The 19,222-nt window shown below is 42.4% G+C and overlaps 1 protein-coding gene across 2 annotated transcripts in view; it reads left to right on the top strand.

Annotated features, from left to right (window-relative positions):
* mafa (MAF bZIP transcription factor a) overlaps window positions 1–19,222 on the top strand; it is an 82,023-nt gene that overhangs the window by 11,069 nt on the left and 51,732 nt on the right. Inside the window, exon 3 of one of the 2 annotated variants that reach the window (XM_020652893.3) lies at window positions 486–2,515. The exons of the other annotated variant lie outside the window; for it this stretch is intronic. The gene's annotated coding sequence lies outside the window, so the exon portion shown is untranslated. Of the gene's footprint in view, window positions 1–485; window positions 2,516–19,222 lie in introns of those variants that run through there. 2 annotated transcript variants of the gene reach the window in all.

Below are 19,222 nucleotides of genomic sequence, written 5' to 3'. Positions count from 1 at the left end.
TTTGAATGTGTGTGTCGTGAAAGCAGACACACCTCAGGGGTCTGCCATGAAGAGATACATAGAAGTTCAGAGCCTAGAAGGGAGCTGCAGGACCCAGAATATGCTGACAAAGATAAAACACCAGGTGTCTGTATACGTACTATAAGTGTGGGAAACAGAGCTGAGTTTAAATATAGATAGGGGAAGCAGGCACGCGTGTGTGTGTGTGTGTGTGTGTGTGTGTTTGAGTTTTTGCATGCTGTTTGTTAACACATATACACTGTAACAGGTAGGCAAGGCCACCCAAAATGTATGGCATGATGGTTTGGGTGAAACTTGCTGAAAAAGCGTCACCCGCACACCACAACTCATCACAACGATCAGTCTCTTCACAAGTTTATTTTGCTTTCTTGTATCAGCCTGGTTTGTCTGTGCAGTAAATTACCTCTTGAAAATGTCTTCTAAATAGTCTTGCTCCCACATCCTCTCTCACTCAACCCTCCTAGGAGCTGCGTGCGAAACAGTGACGGTTGGTCGGAGGCTCTTCTATCACAGGGAGCTCTATTTCTGGGTGCCAGGATGTTGGTCTCAGTCGTCGAGGGCAGATGAAATCGATCCAGATTGACCTGTCATGTGGAGGAGAAAATGAATTAGATAGAGGGGGGTTGCAGAGGCCAAAGAGAGAAGAAGTGCAAAAACAACCTCCTGCTTCATATGGGTCAAAAGTCGGGGGATGATTTATTCAAGACTGGGTGTTACCCCTCCTCCACCTCCTCCTCCTCCTCCTCCTCTCTGCTCCACCTGCCTCTCGGAAAGGAGTGAGAAACTGGAGACTGCTCAGGAGGAGCTGACTATATTTAGCATGGGTGACCAAAGACTGTGGTCTAACTTTAAAGTTAAAAATACAGATATCCATGTACAGGGAGATTGACACCAAGCACAAGTCTGTCAGCTTGATCTGACTGTGAGGCTGGAAAGAGGCTGGTCGCAGCATTCATTGGTTTCATCTCACATTCCCCCTCCATTAGACTGGAAAAGATTACAACTGAAATCCTGAAACTTAAATAATAACCTACGATTTTTCCTTCCTGATTGTGAGAGTGATTCTTTACTTGCAAAGAAACAAATAAACAGAGGAAAAGATTTATGGCTGCGTTTGTCTGTGAAGTAGTACTAGATTTAGCCCAGTGTGTTTGGGCAGAGCTCCACTTTGCTAATTATTTTCCTGTGGCAGAGTTCTCAGCATGACGCTCCTCTCTTGCACGGAGAAGAGAGGCTCAGCGGTAAGTGCTTAGTCAGCGCTGCTCTGGGCTCTGGGTGTGAGATACTGTTGGGTCTCTGGTGGACTGTGGACAGGCTGGAAGGCGGAGCAGCACGAGACCAAGACATCACAAGTCGTGGTGTTTGGATTCCATGTTTTTTTACCTACCCATATCTGAACCTGCTACACAACTGGACTGAGCACTGATCCAACTCCTCCAACACAAAGTGTACAGGAGAGAGCCTGCCTCTCAACATAAAGCTGCTTTTTTCCCCCCGTAACACCACCGGAACGTTACGTAAGCAATCATTTTTAACATGGACATTTTTCATCCAGTGTAACTGACAATCTTCAGACTCTACACAAGCACTAATTTGTTGTTGTTTACTTCTGTAACGGCTTCATTTGTGTAAAGTTGGTTGTCTAACCCTTGCTTGTCTTGGCGTCAATTATAAACATAGTTAACTAGCTATTCCTTCAGGATGTGGGTAGAGCAAGACCACTGTGACAACTTCTACGGTGTGTCTGGTACACATGTAACGTCCGTCTAGCAGTAGCAGTTACAGTTGTCACAGAAGTCGTAGTAGAAGTAATTACCAATAAAATCGGCCGATATTACCAGATCATCAGCATCGGCTAATATTATCTCAAATATGCAGACAGACATGTTTTTTTTTTTCCATTTAAGTTTATTATTTATTTGTATTCATTTCTAAGTTAAAATTACTATTTCATTGCACTCTTGTTATTCTGGCCAATAAAGGCTTTCGTTAAACTGTAAAAAAAGAAATAATCTTGTCTTCATTATAAATCTCTTATTACATCATTTGAGGGATTGACACAATAAGTGTGTGTGTGTATATCTATATCTATCCAAAAGAATTTAAGATAGCTCGAAGAATGATATTGGCTGATGTATCCATATCGGACATTTTTTCTCCCCAAAATTGGTAGCAGTATCGACCACAAAAATCCCATATCGGTCAGGCCCTAGTAGTAATAGTAGTAGTCGTCATAGTAGTAGAAGTAATCATAGCAGTCGTAAAAAACAAATACTGTGATACATCACTTCACTGTTGTAAACGACATCAATTGGCTGCCAATCATTGCCCACACTAATGAGGAAAGTTAAGCCTATTTTTTACATTTGTTTTGTACTTCTGCACTTCTGAGGATAGATTAATACCAAAAGAAATGTCATGTTATGTACATTTACAGGAAAACAAAGATAATCAATAAAAAACATATCAGGATGTAATAAATCCTGCTTTTTAAGTGAAATCTGCTGTTTTTCTACCACAGGGATCTGTACAGTATCAGAACAAAGTTGACCACAAGAAGTAGAACAAGTGGTTAAATGTGTCATATGTTAAAAAAAAACCTACTAAAATATCTAAATTAATTACAAGTTGACTGCAGCTATGTTATATATTTCATGTTTGTTGAGCAACATTACCTCAAATATTTCCAACAGTTATCAAAAGCCAGAGAAAGTCTTAACTTTATAATTGTAACGGCCCGTGTTTGTCATGGTGGCCGCCATGACAAACACGATGGCACGATGTTTATCGTTGCCATGAAAACACTGGATCAAGGACCACTACACAAGGAAGCGGAAAGGAGACTGAATGCTGCCTTACTGTTGCTGTATGTGCTGCTGTGATAAACACATCATGTAAATTATAACTGGATACATCGCCGGCAAACATATTCTCTCCCTCAGGTTGGTTTCGTCCGTAAGTCTTGACTACGGTCAACTCGGAGTTCGTTTTTATCAGTCGTGAGGGGTAGCAGATTCCCCGCCAGCCTCGATTTCATCTATTGCTATTGTTTTGATTGAGAGCCCCCTGGTGGCGGAATCTACATCCTGTATGTTTAAGGGAAGGGTGAATAAGACAGGTGTATTATATTAATCTCCAAAAGGGAAAAGAAGTTTGAGACTGGATATTATTTGCTGAGGTCTAAAGGAGCCTGTCATAGCACAAGCTAAAAATGGGATATAAACATGATGCCATAATTAGTTTCTATTCTGTTTTAATGTCTGTGTCAGTCCCTCAGTCATTCAGTCCAGATGATACTGTCTGTGATTCCTCCTCCCTCTCTATTTATACACCAATGTCAAACTTGTCTTTCTATCTATGTGTAGCGCTTTTCTTAGAGTGACACACAGCTCCTCCATTTCTGTCTGCCCCGCTATCCTCCAAATGACTCTCCTCCTCCCGCTCCTCATCCTTCTAAACAAACTTAGCTTCCTTCCCCTCGCCTCTGTTCCCAACGTCACTTTGCCTACACTCCATCCCTCCCCCCTTCTGCATCACGCTGCACCTGCTTCCCTCCCGCACCCTGCCTCCTCTCCAAACGTCACTTTTCCCCCTTCCCCTCCTCCTCCTCCTTTTCCTCCCTTCCTATTCTCCTCCTCGTTAGCTTGATGAATGGCTTCACTGCAGGGAAAGTGCTGATTTTCATCCCTCTGTCTGATTTCTGCTGGCTGTTATTAATTTCAAACACTCAGAGAAAAGCAAGTGAGTCAATAAATAAGGAAATGAACACACTTCATCCTGCCATACAGCGGCTCTCACAGTCATTCACACACGATAGCGGGTCCTCTGTGGAGGCCCGGCCTGCATTTATACTGATAGAGTTCAACTCGCCTCTTGAATCACAGCATATTTTTTTGTTGAAAAAGCCAGCAATAAAAGAGGTCCAGTATGGCTGCTTCATATCAAATGTTTCTAGAGTATTTCAAAGTATCTTGCTTCCTCAGACAAACAGGACCAGGGGGAGACAGAGCGGCACAAAGTAAATAGCTCTGAAGAGACCTGCAGTGTCCTCTCTCATCTTTCATCTTTCACACTCGTGCACCATTTAAGAAATGAATACAGAAAGTGACAACAGGCGGAGAGATAGAGACGACGCAAGGTGAAAGAGAAGCGATGAGAAGCAGCAGCAGCACAGAGTTATTGCTGCACATTAAACGCTGCTGTCCGCACAGTGCGGCTCAGGCTCCATGTCTAAGTGCACATTACTTACATTCCAGGCTTAATGTATTGTGCTTGTGCCCGTTAACATCAAACACAAATAGCCTCTGAGACAATATGATTCTATCTTTTTTTGCTGGCAGTATCCTATTAATACACATTTGAGATACACGAACATGCATGTCCCAAGTTTGTTTCCCTTGTCTCAGTTAACATCCATTAACTTTCTGTGAAACAGAAATTATTTGTTCTCTTATATTCACATACATGATAAGTGGCATATTACATTTTGTATATTCTGCTCTTCACTTTGATGCCCTTTGACATTTTAGTGTACATTTCTGTGGATCTTCAAAGTCAGAAAGAGTGAGATAAGAAGTGTGACAGACCTATAGGTAGAGTGCAACATTGTTTTTAAGTCCAGTTTACATCCTGCAGTATAGTTTATTGCAGTCTCAATTATTAATTCTGCCAAGAGTCCTATACATTTGGCAGAAAGAGCATCTGCTGAAACCACAGAATTTACACGGTTAGAGAATGTTTTGGGATAAAATTAGGATAAATACAAAGTTTCTGTTTTATAGTTTTTTTTTTACACCAATACTTCAAGACCTTGTCAAAGACATTGTGTGTCCTGTTACAAAGACAAATTAAAAGCAACACTGATACAAAATGTACACAGCTGTAAATATCCCATCGAGTTTCTGTCAATCCTCGTTTAATCTAAAAATGTATAAAACACACTGAAGGCTAACTTATGAAGGAGGAGAGGCGAGGAGAGGAGAGGAGAGGGGAGGAGAGGAGAGGAGAGGGGAGGAGAGGAGAGGGGAGAGGAAGAGAGGAGAGGAGAGGGGAGGAGAGGAGAGGAGAGCCTGTGTTAGTGGTAGCTGCAGGGGTAGTGGAGCCTGTATGTCTGCTTCATGGCTCTGTGAGCGCAGACATAACTATTGTGTTTACAAGGCTGAGTTGCTCTTACTGTTAAATTATTGGGGTGGGGGTGCGTTAAAGGAGGAGGAACAGAGGGAGCGGGAGGGGGTGGGGCAGTAGATATTTGTCCCTCTCTCTCATAGTTCTGGCTAACCAGGCTAAAGGAATGCTCTCTGTGTTTTATAATTACAGACTTTGGGTATAGTGTCACCCTCTGAGAGTACATGGCCTCAGAGACCTGATGGGAGGCGGGAGGGGCTTTGGGGCTGAGGAGCGGCACACTTCTGCATGTACTGAAGAGGCAGTTAATGGTCATGTGTCGTGAGGGAACTCTCCGACAAAGGCACGCCAGGCCAGACCAAGCTGTGAACTCAGTTGGTCACCTCGCTGCTGTCTTCTCTGTTGGTGTGGGAGGGTGGTGTGTGACCCCTGGGAAAGAATGTTGTGGTGGAGACAAAAACAGAAATGAAGAGTTCTGGTTTGCTCCCTCTTTCTCAGAACTAAGGAAACTGTCTTTTCTCTCTACTGGCACACGCGTTCTCAGAAACCATCGCTGCCTTTCAACCCTGTTAGATTTGTCTTCCCTCTCTGCGACCTGGCCATTAAAGGAGAGCGATGAGTTCACAGCTGATAGTCTCTGGTTGCGAGGAGCGGAGAGCAGTGTAGGATGACATTATCGGAAGTGGCTGCATATAGATACAAAAAAAAAAAAATAGACACAAACAGAAAGAGAATACTATGGCGCAATTCTCTCAGTATAAACTTCTGTCTGCTTGGATTACAATTATGACCCCTGACAGACCATAATAAGACTCATCTCTATTGACACTAGCCTTAACCAAAGAAATCTCAATGTGTGTTTACTGTCCAACTTGACAGACTGCAGTTTGAGACTTTTGTGAGCAAAAACTAAAACCATTAGCCTCTTGCTGTGTCCTTAAACCAAATAGGTCATGGAGGAGGCAGGAAAAAAAAAAGGTTACAAGTAAACGCATTCTCAATATACAACCAAGTATGCCACAGCCATCATTAGTGTGAGGGTTGTGGAAGGAGGGTGATGGAGAGGGACAAAGCTCTCCCCACCGTCCCTGCGGCTGAAGTGGAATAGTTGTGGTGACGGGTTGTGACAGCTGAGGGAGCGAGGGAGCAGGAGGCGAGTATCACTCCAAAATCCCCAGGAAGCCGAGAGGAGGGAAGAGTAATTTGGGATGAATGCTCTCTGTCAGGCTACATGTTTTGTGTTGTCTTTCTCACTTGTGGACACGCTCAGAAGATCGCAAAAGACCACGAACAACACATCACAATTTAACAGAGATCTAATTTAGATTAAAGGCTTGGTGATATATACAACAAACGTGATCATGTTTTTTTCCTATATTAATCAACCAAAATATCTGATAGGGTTTATATCTTGATCATGCTGCCAGTTTAAGGAGTGGCCGTAAAGATGTGCTCACTGCAGGTCACATTTTCAAGACTGTATTTTTTTTAAGTGAAGAGAAAGACCTCAATCAGTTTCACATTTAAAATCTGTTTCTCCTCCTCTGTTACACTCCTTTGTTAACCGAGAAGGCCTGCGGTGGCATCTCCATCTTACAATTATATAGACACAATTATTTAAACCAGTACAGTAAGTAACCAGTAAGAGGAAGTGGCAATGTACTCCTGGATGTACTTCATGAGTATAGTGTATTAGTCCCCCCCCCCCCTTTATCAATATCCTCAGAGGATATGGCATTATTACTAGCCCTAGAAGGTATTTTTATCTGTCCTCTTGAGTCGTGCCATTATAACAACAAAGAAGCCAATAAGTATTAAAACTGTCTCCTTGGTTGGTTCCCAGGATGGTCAAAAAAGAGACATACATCAAACACATACACCATACCAGAATATACACACAGGACCGTTACACTGACTCTCATTTCCTTCCTCCGTCTCTTGATAGTATCCCTAATAGACCTCTCTCCCAGTAGCACACTAGTGTTGCAACATTCACCTACTATTGCTTTAATGAGATGTCTGTGGATATGTCGCCGTGTGTGTGTGTGTGTGTGTGTGTGTGTGTGTGTGTGTGTGTGTGAGCTCCTGTGTGTCCCTGAGAAAGAAAGATGTTAGCGATCCTTGTGGCCCTGTTTATCTCCACCCTTGTGTTGAAGTAGAGGGAGGTCAGAGGCAGGGCTGCCTGGATCCATCTCCATTCCCACGGCTGCTGTCTCACAGGCACAGTGGTCACAGGAGGATGAAAAGACTATGGATTTTTTTTTTTTTCCTTCCTCCTCCTCCCTACACTCACCAGAGCAGGAAGATTAGACAGAAGATGAGCAAAGCCTGGCCCATTCAAAGCAGCTTTAAGCCCAACACTGGAGGCATCTGACCCCAGCTCTCTGGTTCAGGGAGCACACAAGTGCACAAGAGACACACATGCACACTAACACACACACACATACACATGCGAATCAGCTAAGGCCAGATTTCTTGGTTCAGTTTTCTGGTTCAAAGCTTGGTCATACAGTGCCTGGGTGTTAAACACTGACCCTGTGACCTCCGTGTATTAACACGCTTCGAGAACACACACACACACACACACACACACACACACACACACACACACACACACACACACAGAGAGAGAAAAGCAGGCAGAGAAAAAGCACTCCCTCCTTTACCAGCAGCCCCAGATTGAGGCTGACAGTTGCTGTGTATAAAAAGATATTTAGGGGAAAACTTAGCAGACAGGGAGGTGAAGTGAGTCAGGAGAAGAAGGGGAAGGGGCGGGATGTTGAGAGACAAAAGAAATTGATGCCGGCACAGAGAAGCAGGCAGATAAAATTCAAAGCTCTCTCGCTCTCAGTAGCAATTAAAATAATTTCTGTATAATTTGAGAAAGGCCTGAGCCATCTTATCAGTTTCCTGATAAGCTTCCTCCTCCTCCTCCTCCTCCTCCTCCTCCTCCTCCTCCTCGTCCTCAGACGGACTGTATGAGAGGCCCTCATGACTGAAAACTGACACAGTGTACACTGATAGCTGCTTCCTGTCCCGCTCTGATCCTTCCAGTACTGGCTCTTGCCTTTTGAACACACTCTTAAAGATGCATGCATTTACACAAATACACATTAAATGCACACACGGGGATGGCCGACAGACTTTCCCAAGAGTGTGAAATTGCTGTAATGCTGCACATGAACTGGGAGCTAGTCCTGTTTTTCATGTGTTTGTTAGCGATTTCGAATCTGTGCAAAAGTGTACCATGGCTCAAAAATCATGTGCGTCGCCATTTCTCACCTCTACGAATAAATAGTCGTTAAGTGTCTGGTTTCCGAATTGAAACCTGCAATGGAAATTTTTATTAAAAAAACACTTGTAGAATATGACGGATAAGGATAAAGCGTGCACAAAGAGAGAAAGTGTGGGCGAGCAGCAATGCAAGACTAAACAAGGATCGAAACTATTGTTATCTATCTTTATGGGGTGACAAATTGCTAACTAAAAATAGCAGAAAATGAAAAAAAAAAACTAAAGGAGTGGGCATGCATGCAATAACAAAAGCACTTCTAACAGAGGTTAGTTGATGGTTGCTTTGATGTGAATGGAGTCGATCATGCCGTGGGTGTGTTGTGTGGAAAGAGCAGGGGCAGAATTTTGCAAAACAAAATTGTGTCCTCACAACCTGCCTCGAGCCTCCAGTAGGCTGCAGTTAATCTTTAAATGGGTGTCTCTCTTTGGGGAGCCAGCGACCAACGTTTCCAACAGTAGAACAATGGTTTAACAGAGGCAGATAAACTGAGTATCCTCTTGAGATTCAAGGATCTCACTCGAGATTCTCGCTCAGTTCCTCAAGTAACAAGTAGTGGACTTGTTTAGGTCAAAGTGTTAACACTGTTCTTGGTAGTTGGTGTGAGGTGACAAGTGACTACAGACTTTCTGCTGCTTTACATCAACCATTGTGGCAGAACGTGGTCAGCGGCAGTTATGGGTGGTGTGTGTGTGTGTGTGTGTGTGTGTATTGGCTAATGACACACTGGATCAGGTCGGCGGGTTTCACAGAATATGGTCATGGTTGGCTACTGTTTTTCACACAGAGCTTTAAACTGCATTCATCAGCATGTCTTTCTTTGTCAAGAAGATGAAAGAATGATACGAAACTAAAAAGATGAAAATAAGTCAATTATGAAGTAGAGCTTCCAAAGACTGGCGGGCTTACGATTCATGAAATTTGGAGTATGATGTGGAAATAAAAAGATGTAGTTGTCACTTAAAGATCACTGATTTATTAAATCATTTGTACTGTGTTTTAGTAGACTCCTTTTTTTTTTAAATTTGTTGAACACCTTATGTGCTGTTGAATGCTTTACTGAGCATGCCCAGAGCGAGGTGAGGTGGCAGTCCGTCTGCGTCATTTAGGAGGTTTGGTTGTAATCACGGACACCCAGAGGGCGACGTTTCAGGGAACAGGAGGTGGGTGCAGTGACATAAGCAGGGCGCAGCGCCCTTACCGTACACAATACCCTCCCAACAACTACATATGGAGGGGTCAAGGGCATGCACACACTGACTCACACACACACACACACACACACACACACACACACACACACACACACACACACACACACACACACACACACAGGTTTTCTATGTGATCTGTTAACATTGCACCAAAGCATATGAACTATCATTGTCTTACATTTTAAGACTAATGTAGTTCCCTGGCTGTCATGTTGCATATTTTTAAAAGCAAATACATCTTTTCTTTTCAGTCTGAGCGTAGATACAGTAGAACGCAGAAAGCGTCTGCTTCCATACTCTTGGCAGCATCCTGCACACACACTGTGTGAGTGCTGTAAATAGCCGGAGTGTGTCGTGCATCTCTGCTGTGTTTGGACCTATTTTAGAGCTGACACAGGAAACAGGGCCATTCTGACAGCCACCCTGCCAGCCGGTACTGCACACAGCAGCCCCGGAACCTTCTGTCCCACACACACACTCAGACATGAAAGCACACACACACAGATAGAGCAGATTTTTTTCCATGTTAACAACCTACCGGCGCTTCATCCACCTCATAGACTTCCACGAATCATTTAATTCCCTTTTTTAAGTCAACACTCCTTCTCTCATCTCTCGGTTCTCTTCCAGGTTTCCACAGACTCTGACTGGAAAGACCTTTAGCAAAAGACCCCTGCTGCGTCACTTGGCAGCCCCCCTGTCCTCCACATGTTGTCTTTTTAGTATTGAGCATTTCAAAGCATGCAGTGCAAAGGGTGATTTCGCTTCTGAGCCAACTACTGCTAAGAGAGTCAGTCTGCTTTTCTGCGTCACATACTGTATCCCTGCATAATAAGCAAAATGATAACTGTGGCAGAGGGGAGCTCAATTAGCCAAGACAGGTTTCTACTTTCAGCTACATGAGACAGCTGGAGACCTGGCACAGTACAGCGGGTTCATTTAGAGTTAATTCATGTAGATTGTTTGCTATTCTAGTTTATTGCTTTTATATCATTGTGTGATTCATTTCATTTTATTTGCCAATCAGGGTTATGTTACTAAATTACACATCTTTTTCATTCATACACAAGCTTAACATTTTGAGATATGGAAGCCCTGACTCAGTGAGTTTACACACTAAATGAAGCTGCGTGTCAGTGATGTGACGGTGCATGCTCATTTAGAGACTGTTAACACACATACACACACACACACACACACACACACACACACACACACACACACACACACACACACACACACACACACACACACACACACACACACACACACACACACACACACACACACAACGCCTCTTCAAAGGCTCCAGCGCTCACCAGCGACTCATATTTGGGGTGGAAGATAAATTCTGCAGGCTGCTCCTGCCTTCCTATGTAATTATGTGCATGGTGATGTGCTTTTACAGCCTGCCTAACAGTCGGAAATTATCTCCCGGAAATGAAGTCCAATTAATTGTGGCACTTTGGAGGCACGCGTGTGTGCAGAAACACTGTAATGACACTTTACAGGAAATTGGCTCCTGGTGAAATATTGAATAAATAAGTTGCGAGGTGAAACAACCTTGTATGATACTGACAAACGTGGCTGTTTATGTTCTTTTACACACAGACACACTCACACACTCACACACACACATATACTGTATATACTGCTCAAATATAAAGGAGAGAGAAAAAAGTGATGTCACAGGAGCCAAAATGTAAAGATTCACTGTCCATTAATAAGCCGCAGGTTTGACTTTGGATGCAGACCTCTTCTCTCTCTTCCTACATTTGCAGCTATTGAAACATATTTTTAACCGGGAGTGTTAAATTGGTGTGAAAAAAAAAAGTAGGTAAAATTCTGTTGAATTAGGTGTGGGTGCGCCCCAATGATCTCACCTAAAATGGGAAAGTCTATAAAAGGAAACAGCAGTCTTTAAGGGTCAGTGACATACTGTGTCACGCCACAGTAGCTCTCTATTGTAGGACACACTGTGATGAGTCAGCACTTTCAAAGAACAGCATCTTTTGTTTTTTTCGACCCGGCGAGTCTGGCTGATCTGCCCAGAACTACTGTCCAGACAACTCATTCATGAATTGAAAATAAACACTGTCACTCTATTCATTCCATCCTTTCACATATGTAAAGATATCCTGAATATGTTAAAGGTTTCTCACTGATTATGTATTTACTTTCTGGTCCTTTATTTGACTTTCTTGAGTTGATGGCTAAACTGAAACACACCGGCATGTTTTTAAAACAATATCTCTCGTGTAGGAAACATACAGAGTTAGATTTGGCGACTGCTTTGACATCTGTAGTAGAGATTCGCTTCATTTTCTCATGGGCGGTTTTGTTTAAGCTGTCAAAGGCTAAAGAAAGTCATTTATTTTACATTTCACAGTTAAAGATCACACTGATCGCAGGCCTGGTTGTCTTACAAACAGACTCTATCTGTCATCACCAAAAGGTCACCTGTGGGAAAATGTAATTCTGTTAAATTGTGACCAAGTCTACTTGAATTGAGTGAAGTATCACACGTCATTTAAGTAGTAAAACACTTTCCCTTTATATTTGAAACATGAACAAAGTGATAGTAAGTCTTTATAATGCAGGTTAATGTTAGACACAGGTATGACAATCAAATCCTATTCTACAAGGCATGTTTTGTCACGTGTTAGTATGAGTGTGTGTGAATTAGTGTGTGTGTGTGTGTGTGTGTGTGTGTGTGTGTGTGTGTGCGTGTGTGTTTATATTCACCTCTGCATGTATATTTACATATTCATGGTTGTAACACATCTATGTGTCCATTACCTCAGGTCATTTTGTTCTGCTTGGGAGCTCACAACAGCTTGCTGGACAGTGTGAGTGTGTGCGTGTGTGTGTGTATAAGTCTCTGTCTGTCTGTCAGATGTGTTAGGGCCTTCTATAGACCCATTGGGCTCGGCAGTATACGGCACATAAATGGCAGCAGAGTGGTGTGAGTGTCAGCCGGAACGTGTGCTTGGCAGGCAGCGGCTATGCTATTAGCAAGCGCTAACAGTTTTATTATTAGAAAATAAACGGTGCGCTGCAAAACTCTGAATGTTATTAGCACCTCACCATCTGGGTCTGACAGCTGTGTTCAGCCACCATCATGGCTGAACTGCTAACGGCTATATCTGAAATCTGCACTTTTTTTTTTATCGACAGTACTTTCACACTCATTCGCCGTGTGTCTGTCAGTAAGTCTTCCGCTCTTTCTCTCTTGTTATCTCTCGTTGTTGCTCTTGTTGGTTTCTTGCAGACATAAAGATAAGTGAGAGGATAATAGGCAAGCACAGGCGAACACACTTATTTCATTGCCTCTGTCACACACACACACACACACTCACACACACAGGAATCAAACAAGCAGCAAAAGCCCTAAATTTTCGTTCTTTGTGGCCTATAAAATGTGCATTTTCTCTTTTTTTACGGCTGTGTTTCATATGTGCGGGTAAACTTGTAGTTATTGTCTTAATTTAGCTGAGTTAAAGAACTAAAAAATCCAGAAGTAAAACCACAAAAACAAATCTGGTCCTCCCCACTGCAGTGCATGTCTGCTCTCAGGGAAACTGCCTACTTTCCTTTTGTTAAACTTTAATGAACATGTTTTGAACAGAACCCCTCATCTCTAAAGAGTTAAAACAATAAGTCATTATGAATATTGGAAAACAAAAAAAGAATTATAGTGTTTGTGGTTGCTTGTGTGTGACCTCTTGCAGGAAACTTCTAAAATGTGTTGCTTTTCAAGCACATATGATAGTGTCTGCACGCAGAGCTTTTTAATGCATGTGTGTTTTTGCTCCCCGATCACACAGCTTTGCAGGGCTTTATTTAAACAGATAACCTGCTACTAGAAGCCCCCAGCATCCCCTAAACCTCCCATCTCCTCTTCTTGCCTCCCAGTCTTTCATAACAAACCCCATCTAAAGGAGACACCTCCAGAAATTAATACTCTTATTGCACACGTTGCACAAAAAGCTTACCCTGCAGTGTTTCTCCTGCTCCACAGGAAATATACTTTTCTCCAGTAAAACAGGGCCAACTCCTTCTAGGGGCACGTCTCCCCTACTCGACCTAATCTACATGCATACTTACCTTCCTTATATTTAGAGATGTCGCTACCAAGCAGCGTGAAGGACTCTGGATGGCATAAGAATCTATTTCACATGTAGATGCACAGGACTAGCGTACAGGAATAGGATTCAGAGCAGGCAAAGTGTGTTTTCAATTTCACTGACCCTCTTTGTAATGTGCCACGGTTATTCGCTGTCTAATCCCATTTATTTCACTGTTTCCTGACTGTCTGAATCATTTTCTCAAAGCTTTGTTTTCTTATTTTTGATCACGTCTAATGAGATTGGCTGTGTTACTGTGGACAGCAGAACAAAAAGTGCATTCAACTTATTTAAAATTAATCTTTATGTCTCTTTTCTTCTTTTATGAAATATATGGGTTTTTTTTTTTTATCCCTATTTAACGCTCAGTCCCTTTTACCAGCCCGGAGTTGCCACATGTTTTGACAAATACATGGCCGGTCTCAATTACAGGCCTCTTTGATTTTAGTGTTGAAATAGCGTGAGGATCAAAAATAAGGAGAAAAGGCTGCACGCACAAAACAATAAAGATGCACTTCAACATTTGTCCAAGAAAGACAGATTAATGCTTGTATGCAAACAGGCTGTGAAGCAGGTTTGCATGCTGTTCTTACAAAGTAAGATCGATTTATTTTATAGTATTTCCCATCTTTGCTGTGCATGAGCTTTGTTTAAAAATAATTAGGACAGTGCTGTATTGATGCCTGCCCTAAATAAAAGCAGAGTCATTTTGTAGACAGGAAAAGCCTGAGCCATTAACAGAAGTGTTAATGTACTCAGCTAGAAATCTTAATATACATTTGTTGACACTGGGGGTTTCCAACACAATATCTCCTATTTGTCTCTAAATAAAAAAAAGTCTAGTGTCAAATGACTGCTGACAACATCGCAGGAGAGCTTCAATTAGTAGAACTTTCAGTATCACTTAAATCATTTCAAGCCCACTGTAGTTCAAGGAATTACACTGTTGTTGTTTTTTTTTTGTTTCTGGTTTTATTACTTAAAGCAATACGAGAACCTCTCATTTTGATTCATCCACTCTAAATAAAGAGGTACATATCTCTTTGTAAATCCTGCCCTGTACAAGTGTGTGATGAGTTCTCTTCAAATACCCTCCAGTGTGAAACTTTGCAGAGGAAATGTAAACAAAGACTCTTTTGGTGTGTGTCCTGTGAATGGATTTGTTTTTAACAGCAGGCACATACTATATAGAAATACAAAATCAAACTGAATGTTTGGTTGTTTTGGTCGCTCGTGAAGTGGCATCAGCAGTTAGTTTTGAGTGCTTGATATCCAGTTAAAAACAGCCACTATGTGGTGTTTATATGGTGTGACTTCAAAGCTTATGAATATGCCTGAGAGTCAAAAAAGGGGGTTTCTCTTCCCTTCTCTCATTTTGCCATTATCCAGTGAATACAGTGCACAAAGGAAATCCTGAAGCTTTTGTTCTTATCATTGCTTGTTGAACAGAAACATTGTCAGAAAGTACTGTATAAAAAAGTCTTCCATTGCTTTCAAAAATGAACGCACATTTGTAATTGTTTTCATTGATGAGGCCCAACAAAAAAGGCCTACACACACTCGTTCTTACCAAAAGATATTGTATGACACTATTCCATAAGTCGTATCATTATTTTAGGCCATGTGTAAATCTTCTGACAACCTCAGAGCTAAGAAAGCCCAACCCCCAGATATCTTTGGCGCACCCCCAGTTTGTGAACCAATGTTTTAGATGTAATGTGGATTAGAAAGAAAACGTTGTTTTATTGCATGATAAACACACTAATGCATTGTTAAAGTGAAACTCCTACTGTAATCAATGCTTCTGGATTATAATTACAGCGTCTCTGCTCAGTCTGGGTAAAAGTGGTTCATTTTTAATTCTTAGAGAGTAGTTAGAAGAGGGTTTGATCACTCAGTTTTTGTACAGTTCTTTTCTTGTATTCAAAATAATCATGGGTTTGGACCTCTGCATGTAAAAGGGAGCAATTTGCAGTTGTTTTCAGACAACTACACAATGACTACACAGTTACTGTACAAATGAGTCAGAAAAAGTAAATATCAGGCTTTGAAATATGTAACGCAGTGCAGACAATATGCAGTTATTTTCTCCAGCAGTACATGAACAGTCTAAACAAACAGTTTCTGAAACGATATCAAACACCCTTCTGGCAAGCACATTCATTTCACTCCGACTGAGGTTTGCAACAGGACCCTTTCTTTTTTGATGCTGAGTGTGTTTGTGCAGCTGAATGTACACATCTGTGTGTTAGGTGGTTAATGCACTTGACTTGAGCCTGACCACAAATCAAAGTGATGGCTGGCGAGTACCACATAAGAGAACAGAAATGAAGCAGACAAGTGTTGAGATCAAACAGACCATCCCCAGTTGAAAGCTCCCCTCGAGGGGAGGGGGGGGGGCTGCAGAAAACACTGCTCAGTGTATGTCTCATTTAACGGAGGCACCGCTAACGAGGTGATAACACAGACAGATGATAAGTTATTAAGGGGGGGAAGTGCTCCGTTATGTCACATTTCTAACTCTGTGCAAGGCTGCATAGTTTTAAAGACATCTTTCAGAATACATTTAACAATAACAGAAAATCTGTACTATTGGCTGTATTATGTGTCACATGACCATCTCTACATGTCTGAGCTGAGATCACAGCTCCTAACTCAGCAGACAATGGGACTCTATAGGACAGATGAGGAATGGCATTGATGAGAGGTTTCCGTCACCAGGCTGGCTGGGAGCCAGGACATAATGTGGACTGTGGAGTGTTAGACTTTGACAAGACTGAATGCTGTTTGTCTGACAGCCGCTAACTGCTCTGTATCTGAGACCAGATCATATCCCGACCCATTATGTGCCCCCAACCCCCCAAGTACCCTCTTTTTTTAACCATGCACTTTTTGCTGACCCATCAGTTCACTGTATTTGTCTAATTTCTAGCAAAATACATCATTATACTTATTTCAAGCCAAGTTCACCTGACAAGTCCAGATCAACAACTTTTTTGAAGATATGAAAAGCAAACTAATAATGCTGCCAATGCAGCAAGCAAATTGGATTTAAGTGTCTAGAAATGAGGCGTACTTATTTAGATTCCATTTCCAATGGATGCAAAACATCCCTCCTTCTTTTCACCACAATTCCTTTGTGTCTTCACCTGTCCTATCCAATAAAGGCAAAAAAAAGAATCCTTAAAACAAAAGAATTGGCAAAGTAAAAGCTAAGTAACAGATAAGTACGCCATGTATCCGTGTAAGATCAGCAAACAGAAACCTGGATACAGTAAGTGCAACAAACATCCTGTTGGTATACAACTATCTAAACTCCAACTTCATTCTCATGTCTTATGTTAGCAGCCGGTAACATGCTTATCCAATATCAGAGCACTAAATTGGATTGGTTAAACTGCCTGTGCGAGATGCCAAGCTGTAACTCTGGCGGTACCAGGATCACTGTGTTTTGTGTGGATTCCTGTGTGCAGCCTCAGATCCACAAAATGAAAATGTGGTATCTATTTTATGATTTCTTTTTTTTTTCAACAACTAAAGCCCTGCACCTGCAAAGTCTATGGAGGGACTATGTGGAAGAGGTACTTGAGCCCATCAGATAGGGCTCTGGGAATAAGAAAAACGATTGTGAACTGCTGCCACAGTCTAGTGTATATTTAGTCTAACATCCCACTGTTGGGCTCCCACTTTCTCTATACCTCTGTCATCATCTCATTCATCTCAGGTACTCACAGTCCGTCCAGGAGCTGTGTTTTAGTCGGCTCTATTAATGGCAGGGTGGCAGAATCAAAGACAGCTTTATAACAGTAATTCCTGCCTGCCGACAGCCAAATTGTTCTGAGGGAGAAATATTGACTTATCTTGTCCATTGTTTCTAGGGTACAAATTCAACCACAAAGCGGTGAATACAATAGCCCATTTTTACACTTGAAATAAGGCTTGTGTTCAGCTCCCTCCCTCTCTGTGTTTTGTCGGTGTAATATGCCAAAGTTGTTTAGTTTTTCAAAGAGGATGGATTTGATAAGTTATGTCTTTTCCGGAGAATATATGTGGGCATGAGAAGGTGAGAGAACGCCATGAGTACTGCACCGAGAAAATGCTATTACATAAATGGACTATGCAAGACAAAGACTTTGATATTATCATAATTAAAAGTGAGCAGCACCATATGGTGAGGTAGAGGAGCTGCTCAAAAACAATCAAATTGAAAGCCTCTCAGTGAGCAGAACTACATGAAATGCTCATTTTTCAGCCAAATGAACTGACAAAGTCTCAACGTACACTTTTCTATAACCTTCTCCTCTCCTCTCTTTCCTCGTCCTGTGCATGTGAGTGTGTGCCTGGTCAGTGCCCCGGGTCTGCACGGGGTCTACAGTATGCTACAGGAATAGTGCGGTCACGTGGCCGCTCTGTGGGATCTGTTCCCCTGGCAGGAAGCTGTTATATGGTTACAGTTATTTTTGTTGTCTGTCTGGGGATAGTTTTTACTGCGCTCCAGAGGATCAATAATTGTCATAAAAAGACTGCGTCACCCGGTGCCCTCTTTGAGCAGGACAGGGGAGATGCTGTCTGTAGGTTAGTAAGGTGTGTGTATGTGTAAGCACATTTTTGGCTCGACATGTGTAGGAATGAGGAATGACGGGTGCTCATGTGTGTGATATCATGAGTGTGCATGATGTTGTGTGTTTACATCTGTTTCGACACTGATGTAAGATGAGGTGCGAGTCGATGAGATGTGTGCGGTGGTTTATTTGAGGGACTGTCTGAGCGTGTGGAAATTGTGAAAAATGTTTTTCATTTGAAAGGAAATGAGCTGCAGGCCGTGTGGTGATGTTGTAAGGTGTCTTTTAGATGTAAGGACATAAGGACAGAGTGCCATGGGTCAGTCAGAGTGCAGTACTACTACACTTTTCTCTTCTGTGCCATATCCACACTTCACCTTTTTGACCTGCTGCATCCGTCTGCTCTGCTCTTTCTGTCTGGAAGGCCCCACCACCTCCCCGTCCATAGTGTGTCTGCACAGTATCTGTGTCTCTCCTATAGCGTGTCTACTGTATACAGTATATGTGCCACCACAGCCCTGAAGCTGCAGTCGGCCCTGGGGACTCAGAGAGGAGGTCCTATAACAGCACAGGCAACGGAAGCTGGCTCCCAGCTAATTGGTTCCTGTGTTAGCGGCACACAGAGACGGTGTCAGAGTCAGCACTTTACCTCCCTCTTCCCTCTTCCCACGTTCCCTCTCATTTTCCCTTTTCTCCATCCCTCCCTCACTGCCTGCCTGCCAACCACAGATGCCGCAGGTTGGACATCCCTTCAGGACACGCGCCTGAGCTAATATGTACATTACTGGATGTGTGTGTGTTGACAGACCGCTTAGGGCGCGCTGTTGCAACCAGTTTGACAAGGAAATGCCTTCAAATTACTTTTTTAAAATCTTGAAATAT

The sequence above is a fragment of the Labrus bergylta genome, chromosome 3, assembly GCF_963930695.1.
Source record: "Labrus bergylta chromosome 3, fLabBer1.1, whole genome shotgun sequence".
Taxonomy (NCBI): domain Eukaryota; kingdom Metazoa; phylum Chordata; class Actinopteri; order Labriformes; family Labridae; genus Labrus; species Labrus bergylta.
Note: the sequence above shows the minus strand (reverse complement) of the source record. Positions and strands in the feature narration are given on the sequence as shown.